A 12,458-nucleotide genomic window follows, 5' to 3' on the forward strand; every position below is an offset into this window, starting at 1 on the left:
TCCCCACATTCTACGCAGCTCTCCTGGGAGGCTGGTCTAACCCTTCTAAGGAACCAACATCCTCCTGCAAACAAGAGTCTCTCTACCTGTGCCCCAGCCCAGTGCACTGACGGGAGAGTAAGGGGAAGTCATTTCAGTGGATGACATGGTCTACTGCCTTGTGAAATGAGATGCTGCCAGCGGACTCAGCTGTCTTCCCTAGGAATGCTGCTTGTAGGCCAGTAGGGTACAGGCTCATTCTTATGAACTAATATTGAAAAGGCTGTGTTTGTCTTCTTTCCTTTCATTCTTTTTGGTAACTATAATGCATTTACCCAGGAAGGTGAAGGCCTTCTGTGGTACTCTGGCAAATTCATTCTCATCACAAAGCGAAGTTTGAGGGTTTATTTCACTTTTGCACATTATTGTTCTTGCAGCAACATAATTCTGGTCCACAAATTTTTATCAGTATTTGGTACAGGTATGTATTGCAGGAGGTTTTTTTAAAATTAAGGACAAGGTTATCACCTGTAACTGGTATGATCTTTTTAGGCCACAAAACTCTGGGATGCAAAAACCATTTTTATTTACAGAATCAATATTCATGGGTAATATTTGTTAAATGACTGTAAGGGGCTAACTATTGTTCTATACACTTTGCATGTATTGAATTATTTAATCCTGGAGATGTTTTTTATGCAGTGGCAAAGATCTTGTCTGAGTTATGTTCAAATGCTTGGTGGAAGGTAAAACTTGTAAGTGATGAACTTAGACGTTTAGCTGAGGAGATTTTTAAGCAGGATCTTAAAGGGGCCACATGGTTTCCCATTGCCACTTATAGTAAAATTCAAGAGGAAGGAGATAGACTTAAAAATTGAAACAAAACTTAAAGAAATTTGGAAAATTCTGTTGTACAAATTAAACATGTATCCTAGAATTTTTTCCAAGGATGTGGCTACACAATCTTTTGTTAAAGAGATAAAGCCTGTGACTGATGGATCTGACCAGCTACCCCAACAGAAAACCCATCAGCTTAGCCGGAAGGGGTCAGAGAAAAAACTGCCTCTTGGAGTTCTACAGACAGGAAACAGGCCAAAGGAGCTACCTCTGTTGTCCTCCAAGACAAGAAGAGAACCCTCCCTGGAGCAGTTCTGAGATCAGCAGAACTATTGGAAGAAGCATGTGAAGCTGAGCTGCTCAGTCTCAAGACTGAAGTCACGGCCTCGGCAATCTCAAAGAGTAGAGCCGTGGCTTCTTAGATTTCAAAGAAACAAATCTTCACCAACTTGATTCCCCAGTATGGGGCTGCCATTCAGTTTGACTAAGAGGATGAGGCTGTTGCTCAAAGCTGAGGGGGCTGGCTTGCAATTACAAGAGGCAGAAAAATAAGGCCTGCCAGGGCTGAGGGGATGGAGCCGCCATTCAGACGGACTAATAGAATGGGGGGGCACAAAGCCATGGGAGCAGAGTTGCTGTCCCAGTGGGTCTGCAAGGCAGAGCTGAAGCCCAGGGCCAAGGGACCTAAACCCAGAATCCAGAGAGCATGGCCAACACCCACAGTCTGGAGGGCAGAGCCATTGCCTAGATGGTCTCATAGAACAGAGGATTATTTTCAAGCCTTGAGAGCTAATGTAAATTGTTTTGCTGGGTTTAGGACTTGCTTGGTGCCTGTTGTCCCTTCTTTCCCTCCAATTTCTCCCATTTGTAATGGAAATGTCTACCTTGCGCCTGTTCTACCATTGTACTTTAGAAGCAGATAACTTGTGTTCTAGATTTCACAGGTTGACAGATGAAGAGGATTTTGCCTCAGGATGGAATACACCTAAAGTCTCACCCAAATTTGATTTAGACGATTCAGAAGATGAGATTTGGGACTTGGAGTTGATTTGAGAGTTTTGGGATGACGTGATGGGCGAATATGTTTTACATGTGGGAAGGCCAAAGGGTGGAATGTTATGCATTGAATCGTGTCCCCCAAAAATATGTGTTGTAAAATTAACCTCTTCGACTTGAGGGCACAGGGCTATATACCTGTGGTTACAATCCCATTTGAGAATGGGTTGTCTGTGTTATTTTAATAAGGCAGGATTAGTGTAGGGTGTATCTTGAGTCAATCTATTTTGAGATATAAAAGAGATTAAAGAAGCAAGCTTGGAAGCAGAGATAGGGGAAGGAAGATGTCAAGCCACATGTTGATTGCCCAGGAGCAGAAGTTCAGAAGATACAAGGACCTTCCTCCAGAACCAACAGAGAAAGCCTTTCCTTAGAACTGACACCCCCAATTGGATATTCTAGCCCCCTGAACTGTGAGAAAATAAATTTCTGTTTCTTAAAGCCACCCCCTTGTGGTATTTCTGTTATAGCAGCACTAAATAACTATGAAAAGTCCCCTCCCCTTTCTCCCTGAAGTTGGTTGTAGGTTCCAGGGCACGTGTCTAGGGTTAGGGCACCAATGGGAGGGAGTCATTAGTTATGCAGGCATCTACCATCAGCATCTTTGCTTGTTGATATCCATAAAGCATACCGTGTCCACTCCAGTCCTCAATTATTGTCCCTGTAAATAACACTGCACAATACTTGTTCTGACCGTGAGGCTTCTCCAGGCCTGATTCTATTTCAGCTACTTCTGTCACTCTTTCATGGGTCTCGGAAAACTTTTATGTGAGTTTTGATGCCACTCTGACTCTAAAGGAGTCTCTGTCAGGTAGCCATGTAAAATGCTTAGATCTGTTTCCCCAAGGTGAAGATGCACAAGATAACTTCAGCCAAATAGTCAGCAAGTGTCCAGTGGTCACATGAAAACTCTGCCAGTTAATTTATACATGTTGACACTGAAAGATGAGAGGTGAACTTAACTTTACATGTGATGGAATGTATTTCTGAGCATTTGTTAATCTTTTCGATAATACTATAATCTTAGAATTGCTACAAAATATAAAATTCAGCAAGCATCACCTATTTTGAATGCAATACAGTGTACAAAAGCAGAACTGTGTACATAAACTGTCGCTGGAATAGGTTTCCCAAAGAACCTGATTACTTCTGAGATCTGTGCATGCTCCTTTATTGATAGTTTGCTCATTGGACTAATCTAAATCTAATCACTGATTCTAAAAAGAGTAAAAGTGTTAATTCTATTCAAAAAGAAATGTAAGAATGAATACACTGCATTAATTTTATATAAATAATTAATAAAATAACTGGCAAGATCTTCTAGAACAGCAGAAACTATGGGAGACAGCTAGGGTAATACATTTGTATGTATTTGTACAAAAACATCACATACCGGTTTTCTGAAGGTATGTTACTTTCTTCTTAACTTTCTGTGTTGCCTAATTTTTTTTTAAATAATGCACAAAATTAATTTTATAATCAGCTAAAATATAATTATTTCCAAATTGAAAAAATTCACCTCATACACTTGGGATTAGTAAAATCTGTATAAAATTACTTGTAAAAGAATTTTATTGTTCCTAGATTTATTGTGCTTTGCAGATAGAGTTTTTTTTTTTTTTTTTATAAATTGAAGGTTGCGACAAAACTTTGATTGGTGCCAATAGACTTGCTGTGTCTATAGTGCCATTTTTCCAACAGCATGTGCTCACTTTGTGACTATCTGTTGCATTTTGTTAATTCTCTCAATATTTCAAACTTTTTCATTGTCGTATCTGTTATGGTGATCTCTGATCAGTGATCTTTGATGTTACTATTGTAATTGTTTTGGGGCACCATGAACCTTGCCCATATAAGCCACTGAACTTAATTGATAGATGTCGTGTGTGTCTGACTGCTCCACCAATGGGCCATTCTCTGTCTCTCTCCCCCTCCTCAGGCCTTCCTATTCTGTGGTACCTGACAATATTGAAATTAGGCCAATTAATAACCTTACAACGACCCACTAAGTGTTCAAGTGAAAGGAAGAGTCACAGATCTCTCACTTTAAATCAAAAGCTAGAAATAATTAAACTTGGTAAGGAAAGCAGGTCAAAAGAAAGCCAAGATAGACCAAAAGCTAGGCCTCTTGCGTCAGTTAGCCAAGTTGTGAATACAAAAGAAAAGTTCTTGAAGGAAATTAAAAGTGCTACTACAGTGAACACATGAATGATAAGAAAGAGAAACAGCCTTATTGATGATGGGGAGAGAGTTTTAGTGGTCTGGATGGAAGATCAAATCCGCCACGACACTTCCTTAAACCAAAGCCTAATCCAGAGCAAGACCCTACTCTCTTCAATTGTATGAAGGCTAAGAAAGTTGAGGACGCTGTAGAAGAAAAGTTTGAAGCTAGCAGAGGTTAGTTCATGAAGTTTAAGGAAAGAAGCCATCTCCATAACATAAAAGCAAGGTGAAGCAGCAAGCGATGACATAGAAGCTGTTGCAAGTTACCCAGAAGACCTAGCTAAGATAATTGATGAAGGTGGCTCCACTAAACACCAGATTATCATGTAGACGAAACAATCTTATATTGGCAGAAGATGCCCTCTAGGACTTTCATTCCTAGAGAGGAAAAGTCAATGCTTCAGATGCTTCAAAGGACAGGCTGACTCTCTTGTTAGGGGCTAATGTAACAGCCGACTTTAAGTTGAAGCCAATGCTCATTTACCATTCTGAAAATGCTAGGACCCTTAGGAATTATGCTAAATCTACTCTGCTTGTGCTGTATAGATGGGACCACAAAGCTTGGATGACAGCACATCTGTTTACAACATGGTTTACCGCACATTTTAAGCCCACTGTTGAGACCTATTGCTCAGAGAAAAAAAAATTCCTTTCAAAACATTCTTGCTTATTCACAATGCACCTGGTTACCCAAGAGCTCCAATGTTAAAGTACAAGGAGATTAATGTTGTTTTCATGCCTGATAGAGGATGGCTGCACTCACTGGAGAAAACTTTCTCACAGAGTGTCAGTATGTTGCACAAGAGAGAGTTCTGTGTCCCAAGGCCAGATGACTGGCCTCACTGTACCAGTGACTCTAATGGAAGAACAATTTCTACCAGCTCCGAGAGGAGGGTATTAGGAGAGTTTCCTCTCCAGAAATAAAAAGCAGGGAAACCAAGAGGGAGAACTGGAATGAAAAAAATAATATTAATAAACTTATCATAGATCCCAGATACTGAGCTGGATACTTTAAAATAGCTCAACATTTAGTATCCTCAGAAACCCTATGAAGACAGTGTTTTTATTATTTGTTTCCATTTCTTCATCCAGTGAATGGGATTGGCTATGGCCCTCTTTTCAGAAGGTGCCCTCTGAGCCCAATTCACCTGGACTATTTCACTAAACCTATCTGCATAAAAAAAAAAACAAAAAGAAGGAACACGCTTGGCATTTCTCAAGCTGAAAGAACTGAAGAAAAAGTTCAAGGCTCAAATTTTTTTTTTGAAGATTGATGACAAGGACCTTCTTCCAGAGCTGAAGGAGACAGAAAGCCTCCCCCTGGAGCTGATGCCCTGAATTTTAACTTCTAGCCTACTAGACTGTGAGAAAATAAATTTCTCTTTGTTAAAGCCACCCACTTGTGGTATTTCTGTTATAGCAGCACTAGAGACTAAGACAAGATGATTCAACAGATGGATACAGAGCTGGAAATGCTCACCTATCTATGCCAAGAAATTTGAAAGACAGCTACCTGGTCAACTGACTGGAAGATATCCATATTTATGCCTATTCCCAAGAAGGGTGATCCAACCGAATGTGGAAATTGTCAAACAATATCGTTAATATCACACACAAGTAAAATTTTGCTGAAAATCACTCAAAAGTGGGTGTAGCAGTGCATTGAGAAGGAACTGCCAGAAATTGAAGCTGGATTCAGAAGAGGAGATGGAACCAGGCATATCCTTGCTGATGTCAGATCAATCCTGGCTGAAAGCAGAGAATACCAGAAAGATGACTACCTATGTTTTATTGACTATGCAAAGGCATTCAACTGTGTGGATCATAACTATGGATAACATGGTGAAGAATGGTAATTCCAGAACACTTAATTGGGCTCATGAGGAACCTGTACATAGACCAAGAGGCAGCTGTTTGAGCAAAAAAAGGGAATACTGCATGGTTTAAAGTCAAGAAAGATGTGCATCAGGGTTGTATTCTTTCACCATATTTATTCAATCTGTATGCTGAACAAATTAACCCTAGAAGCTGAACTATATGTAGAAGAAAGGGGCATCAGGATTGGAGGAAGGCTCGTTAACAACCTGATATGCAGATGACACAACCTTGCTTGCTCAAAGTGAAGAGAACTTGAAGTACTTGCTGGTGAAGATCAAAGACTACAGCCTTCAGTATGGATTACACCTCAATTTAAAGAAAACAAAAATCCTCACAACTGGTAAAGAACATCATGATAAGTAAGAAACAGTAAGAAACATCATGATAAATGGAGAAAAGCTTGACCTTGTCAAGGACTTCATTTTACTTGGATCCATAACCAACATTCATTAAAGCAGCAGTCAAGAAATCAAATGACATACTATATTGGGAAAATATGCTGCAAAAGACCTATTTCAACTGTTAAAGAGCAAAATGTCACGTTGAAGACTAAGGTGCACCTGACCCAAACCATGGTGGTTTCAATCTCCTCATATGCATGTGAAAGTTTTTCAGTGAATAAGGAAGATCGGAGAAGAATTGATGCCTTTGAATTATGGTGTTGGGGAAGAATATTGAATATACCATGGACTGCCAGAAGAATGAACAAATCTGTCTTGGAGGAAGTACAACCAGAATGTTCCTTCGAAGCAAGGCTGGTGAGACTACATCTCACGTAATTTGGACTAGCTTACAGGAGGGATCAGTCCCTGGAGAAGGACATCATGCTTTGTAAAGTAGAGGTTCAGCGAAAAAGAGGAAGACCCTCAACAAGATGGATTGACACAGTGGCTGCAATAATGGGTTCAAGCATAGCAACAATTGTGAGGATGGCACAGGGCTGGGTAGTGTTTTGGAACTGACTCGAGGGCAACAAACAAGAACAACAATGGTTTCTGTGGCTTTATTTTGTTCTCTTAAATGGGCCACCCTTTCTTGTTTCTTTTTATGTCTTTTGATTTTTTTAATTAGTTGAATTTTTTAATGTGGTGATTCTGGAAGTCAGGTTCTCTCTCTTTGCCAAGGTCTGCTAAGGCTTTTTTTGAGGGGTGGGGAGAGTGTTTTTTGTTTGATTGTTTTTCATGGATAAAGTCTGCAGCAGTCTGTTTGCTTAGTGACTTCTCTATTTTTTAAAAGACTGCCCTCCTCGTCATGTATGGACACTAAAGTCTGTTCCTTAACTTGTGTTCAGCTAGTGTTTTGACAGAGATTTCCTGAGTGCCAGGATAAAAAGGTCTCCCAGTCTTTTGCTACCTGCTGGGGCTCTCCTTAAACACTTAGCTAGGCTTGTACTGAACCACGGTATCAAGTTAAAATCATAGGGTCTTAGGTATTGTCAGCACATGTGTCTTGTCCTGAGCATGTGTGTGGCTTTGTCAGTGTCTCTTTGCCGTCTGCCTCACCTTATACTCAGTGCTTTTGGATGCCTTAATTTTCCAAAGAAACTCTCCCTTGGCTTCTCCTTTAAGTCCTTAGGCATTTACTGTATGCCTTAATCATATTCTTTAACCAGAGGCGGCTACAGGCAGTTAGAGTCTTCAGGTACTGCTTGCCAGCCCTCTGCCCTGTGTGAACTCTGAGACAGGTCAAAAGGAGATAACTCTTGGTTCACTCCTCAGGTTGGTTAGGACAGACACACAAAATAATTTGTGAAGAAAGTCTGCTCTGCTCTCTCTGGAGCCGGAGACCAGGTTCCCCTTACGGGAATGCTGGCTGCCGGAACTTTAAAGCAGCACTGAGCTGAGGAGAGGGTGGGACACAGCACATAGAAAACCAAAGCTTTCCTGCCATACATGGATACATGATAATAAATGTTCTGGAAAAAAAAAAAGAACAGACACAAAAGGAAATCTTAAAAGTAGCCTTAGATAACAGGCAAATTACGTTCAAAGGATTAGTAATGAAACTTTCGGGTGAATTCTTAATAGAAAAGATAGACACAAAAAAACAATAGAAAGACATTTTTATTTTTTTGCAAACAATTTATTATTTTTGTTGTTGAGAATACACACATCAAAAACACACACCAAGTTTCTACATATACAATTCAGTGACAATGATCACGTTCTTCAAGTTGTGCAACCATTCTCATCTCTTTTCTGAGTTGCTCCTCTAGCATTGACATAAATTTACTGCCCCCTAAGATTTCTATCTTTCAAGTTTCTGTTTTCAGTTTGTTCCTATATAGATAGATCTTAAAAGAGCATAACGCTCAAGACAGACATTCTTTACTAGTTAAACTAAACTACTGTTGGTTTTAAGAAGACTTCAGGAGATATTTTTGGTTTAAGGTTTAAAGATGACCTCAGGGCAATAGTTTCAGGGGTTCATCCAGCCTCCACGGCTCCATGAAGTCTGGAGTCCATGACAATTTAAAATTCTGTTCTTTGTTTTCCCCCCTTTGATCAGGGTTCTTCTATAGGATCTTTGATGGAAATGTTCAGTAATGATAGACAGGCATCATCTAATTTTCTGGTCTCATGAGAGAGGAGGCAGTTGTTCTTGGAAGCAAATAGCCAAACATTCCATTTCCTCTTCCTATTCCTGACTCTGTTTCTTCCTCTGTTGCTCCAGGCAAATGGAGACCAATTGTGCCTTGGATGGCTGCTTGCCAGCTTTTTTATTTTTGGTAGTTTTGTCTTTTTCATTTTGATTTTTTTGTTGTTGTGCTTTAGATGAAGGTTTACAGAGCAAATTAGTTTGTCATTAAACAATTAATACACATACCGTTTTGTGACTTTGGTTGTCAACCCTACAACATGGCAACACTCTCCCATTATCAACTTTGGATTCCCCATTACCAGATTTCTAGTCCCCTCCTGCCTTCTCTTCCTTGCCGCTGGGCTGGTGTGCCCACTTAGTCTCATTTTGTTTTCTTTGGGTCTGTCTAATCTTTGGCTGAAGGGTGAACCTCAGGAGTGACTTCAGTAGTGAGTTAAAAGGGTGTCTGGGGGCCATACTCTCGGGGTTTCTCCAGTCTCTGTCAGATCAGTAAGTCTGGTCTTTTTTTGCGAGTTAGAATTTTATTCTACATTTTTCTCCAGCTCTGTCCTCTACTGGGAAACCCTGGTGGCGTAGTGGTTAAGTGCTACGGCTGCTAACCAAGAGGTTGGCAGTTCGAATCCGCCAGATGCTCCTTGGAAACTCTACGGGCCAGTTCTACTCTGTCCTATAGGGTCAGTATGAGTCGGAATTGACTCGGCGGCAGTGGTTTTTGGTCCTCTACTGTGATCCCTGTCAGAGCAGTCAGTGGTGGTAGCCGGGCACCATCTAGTTGTGCTGGACTCAGTCTGGTGGAGGCTGCGGTAGTTGTGGTCCATTAGTCCTTTGGACTAATCTTTCCCCTCTATCTTTGGTTTTCTTCATTCACCCTTGCTCCAGATGGGGTGGAACCAGTGGATATCTTGGACCACCACTCACAAGTTTTTAAGACCCCAGAAGCTTCTCACCAAAGTGGGTTGTAGAACATTTTCTTTATAAACTATGTTATGCCAATTGAGCTAGATGTTTCCTGAGACTATGGTAGAAGGACATTTTTGAAGTACTTAAATAAATTTGCTAAAATGAAATTTTATACCCCTGAAATTATCCATTTAAATCTGAAGACAAAAGTAAATATATTTTTGGACAAGCAAAACCTGTGATAATTCTTCTCTACCTTTCCTACACTAAAGGAAATATTAATCAATGGTGTTTGACCATAGCACTTTTTAAAAAGTCCTTTCACTTATTTTTATTTGAGTAAATCATTTTGGCTATATAGACAATTTAGACTAAAATTATTATAAAAATCACCTACATCCTATAATTCTTATATATTCATCATTAATATAATTTTCGCACATATTAATGTCTAGGTGTTTCATGGATATATTTTTAATGGATTATATTTAAGTTACTCACTCTGAACTTCTATCTCTCAAAAATATATTGAGAACATAGTTCCATTATCAAAGATATAGACCGTGTTGTTATTTCTCAATTCCCTATTTTATTCTGTGTGATGACTATGTCATAATTAATTTAGGTAAGTGTACCCTTTTTTAATATTAATTTTTAAACAATAGCTTAATATGTTACATGATGTGTACTGTATTTTAGCCAGCCATTGGTGCATTCTTGCATATTTATTAAATGAATGCTAATATAAATAAAAATGTCATGTTTATTAATCACTAATAAACTTTTGCTATATTTTGAGGGAGAAATAAATTGTATGTACACATACACACATCAATATATGCTAAAATACAGTAATGGTGAAAATGTAATAATTTGCCTAAAAAGCAAAAATTTGAAGCTACAGATAACAGAAGAGAGGAATAAAATGAGTACAAGTATTCAAAGTTTTAAAAACATCAGGAAAAAAATAGTTCAGCAATTATCCAGAGAGTCCTTTGTCTCCAGCTCATCTCATTCCATCCTCCAGTCTAGAGTTATAGGGGTAAGAGTAACTTAAAGAGGTGAATTGGTCCAGTTCTCAGTTCTATGTATGAGAAAGAACAAACTAAGCTCCCAAAGACACTGATAACTAATGGCTGAATAAAGTTCTTGGAAGAAACATGGGCTAAAACATCCCTGGTGTGGTTGTTCTAGGGACACCAGCACATGGAGTCATTTGACTACCATCTCAGCTGAACCTTTCTACATCCAGAGGCTAAATCTCATGTAAAGCATGAAACTGCTGAGAAAAGTCCATGGTCACAGTCATGTGTGCTTTGTAAGGAACACATGAACCACCTGGTCCTGGATCTGTTTGGTCTTAATCCCATAAATGATGGGATTCAGCATAGGTGGAACAAGAATATACACATTGGGCAGTAGGACATGGATATATGGTGAGATGTGGCCTCCAAACCGCTGAGTGAGGGCTGAGAAGATCCCAGGCCCATAAAAGAGGATGATGACACAGACATGGGCACCACAGGTGTTCAGAGCTTTATGGCGAGTGTCTTGGGAAGGCATGTGGAAGACAGCACGGAGGATCAGCACATAAGAAACAAAAATTAGCGTAACATCTAAGACGAGGGTTGACATTAATACAAAAAACCCGTACCAGATGTTTACTCGGATATCATCACAAGAAATGCGAGCCAAGACAATGTGCTTACAAGCAGTGTTCGGGAGGGTGTTACTTTTGCAGAAAGTCAATCATTTCAGAAGAAATATTATGGGGAACATTGTACCATTACTTCTCAGAAAGATACTCACACCAATTTTCCCAATCAGGGCATGTGTAAGAATAGCGGTATATCTCAGTGGATAGCATATGGCAATGTAGCGGTCAAATGCCATCATCAGCAAGATCCCTGATTCAGAGATGAAGGTGGAGGAGAGGAAGAAGACCTGAGCGATGCAGCAATCCAAGGAGATCTCCCCAATATGGGACCAGAAGATGGCCAAGGCCTGAGGTACTATGCAGGTGGAGAGGACAATGTCTGCTCCAGAGAGCATACAGAGAAAGAAGTACATGGGTTCGTGGAGGCTGCACCTTGTGAGAATAATGAAGATGAGCAGGCTGTTCCCAAGTAGGGCAATGACATAGGAAATGACAAAAGGGATGGAAATCCACACGTGCTGGTTCTCTAGTCCAGGGATGCCCAGCAAGCTGAAGACTGTGTGACTCATACCAGTGTGGTTTAAGGTAGCCATACCTGGAGCAGACAGCCTGAGGCCTCACCTCCTAACCACAGAGATAGAAGAAAATTCAGACTATACTCATCTATTTTCTTTGATGTCACCAGGGGCTTTTGGCACTTACCTCATTGCATTCCATTCTAGGATACCAGGATCTATGTTGTATAAAAGATGAATAAGATATGGTTTGTTTTCACAATGAAGTCTTAATCCCATAAACAAAGTAGATAATTACACAGCTAAAGAAAATTAAATGATTGAGTTGATATCTAATGGTACAATATAAGATTAATACAGGAAAACAAGAGAAGGAACAATTGACTCTGCTTTTCTGATGCTTAAGAATGAGTCCATATTTGAACTTACCTTTGGAGATACTGTAGAATGTCAATAGGTGGAAGAAGTATCAAGTAGACAATGGAATGAGGTCATTTGGGGGTTTAAGGAGAAATGTTTGACATGCAAATGCAAAGATTGTTTAAAACAGCTATCAGCCTTGCATCTGTGTGGTTGTGGCATTGGAAAGTTGGACAACTGGTGAATAGATGACAGCAAAAGTAGATTCACTCTGAATAGAAATTAAGCAGCCTGGTTTACCCTGTGAAGAATTGGTCAGCCATGTTGAGTTTGCAAATGGAAAACATTTTGCATATATTAATATGGTAGCTGAGAAGAGGATAGATAGGACGGGAGAAAGACAGCAAATTCTGGTATTGTCAGGGCCGTGATAAATGGATGCATTTATGGAT

General features: G+C 39.8%; 1 pseudogene; it reads right to left on the reverse strand.

Moving 5' to 3' along the window:
* Window positions 1-10,779: 10,779 nt before the first annotated feature.
* LOC126079016 (olfactory receptor 52B4-like) lies at window positions 10,780-11,724 on the reverse strand (annotated as a pseudogene).
* Between the last annotated feature and the right edge of the window lie 734 nt (window positions 11,725-12,458).

This window comes from Elephas maximus, chromosome 7, assembly GCF_024166365.1.
Source record: "Elephas maximus indicus isolate mEleMax1 chromosome 7, mEleMax1 primary haplotype, whole genome shotgun sequence".
Classification (NCBI taxonomy): Eukaryota; Metazoa; Chordata; class Mammalia; order Proboscidea; family Elephantidae; genus Elephas; species Elephas maximus.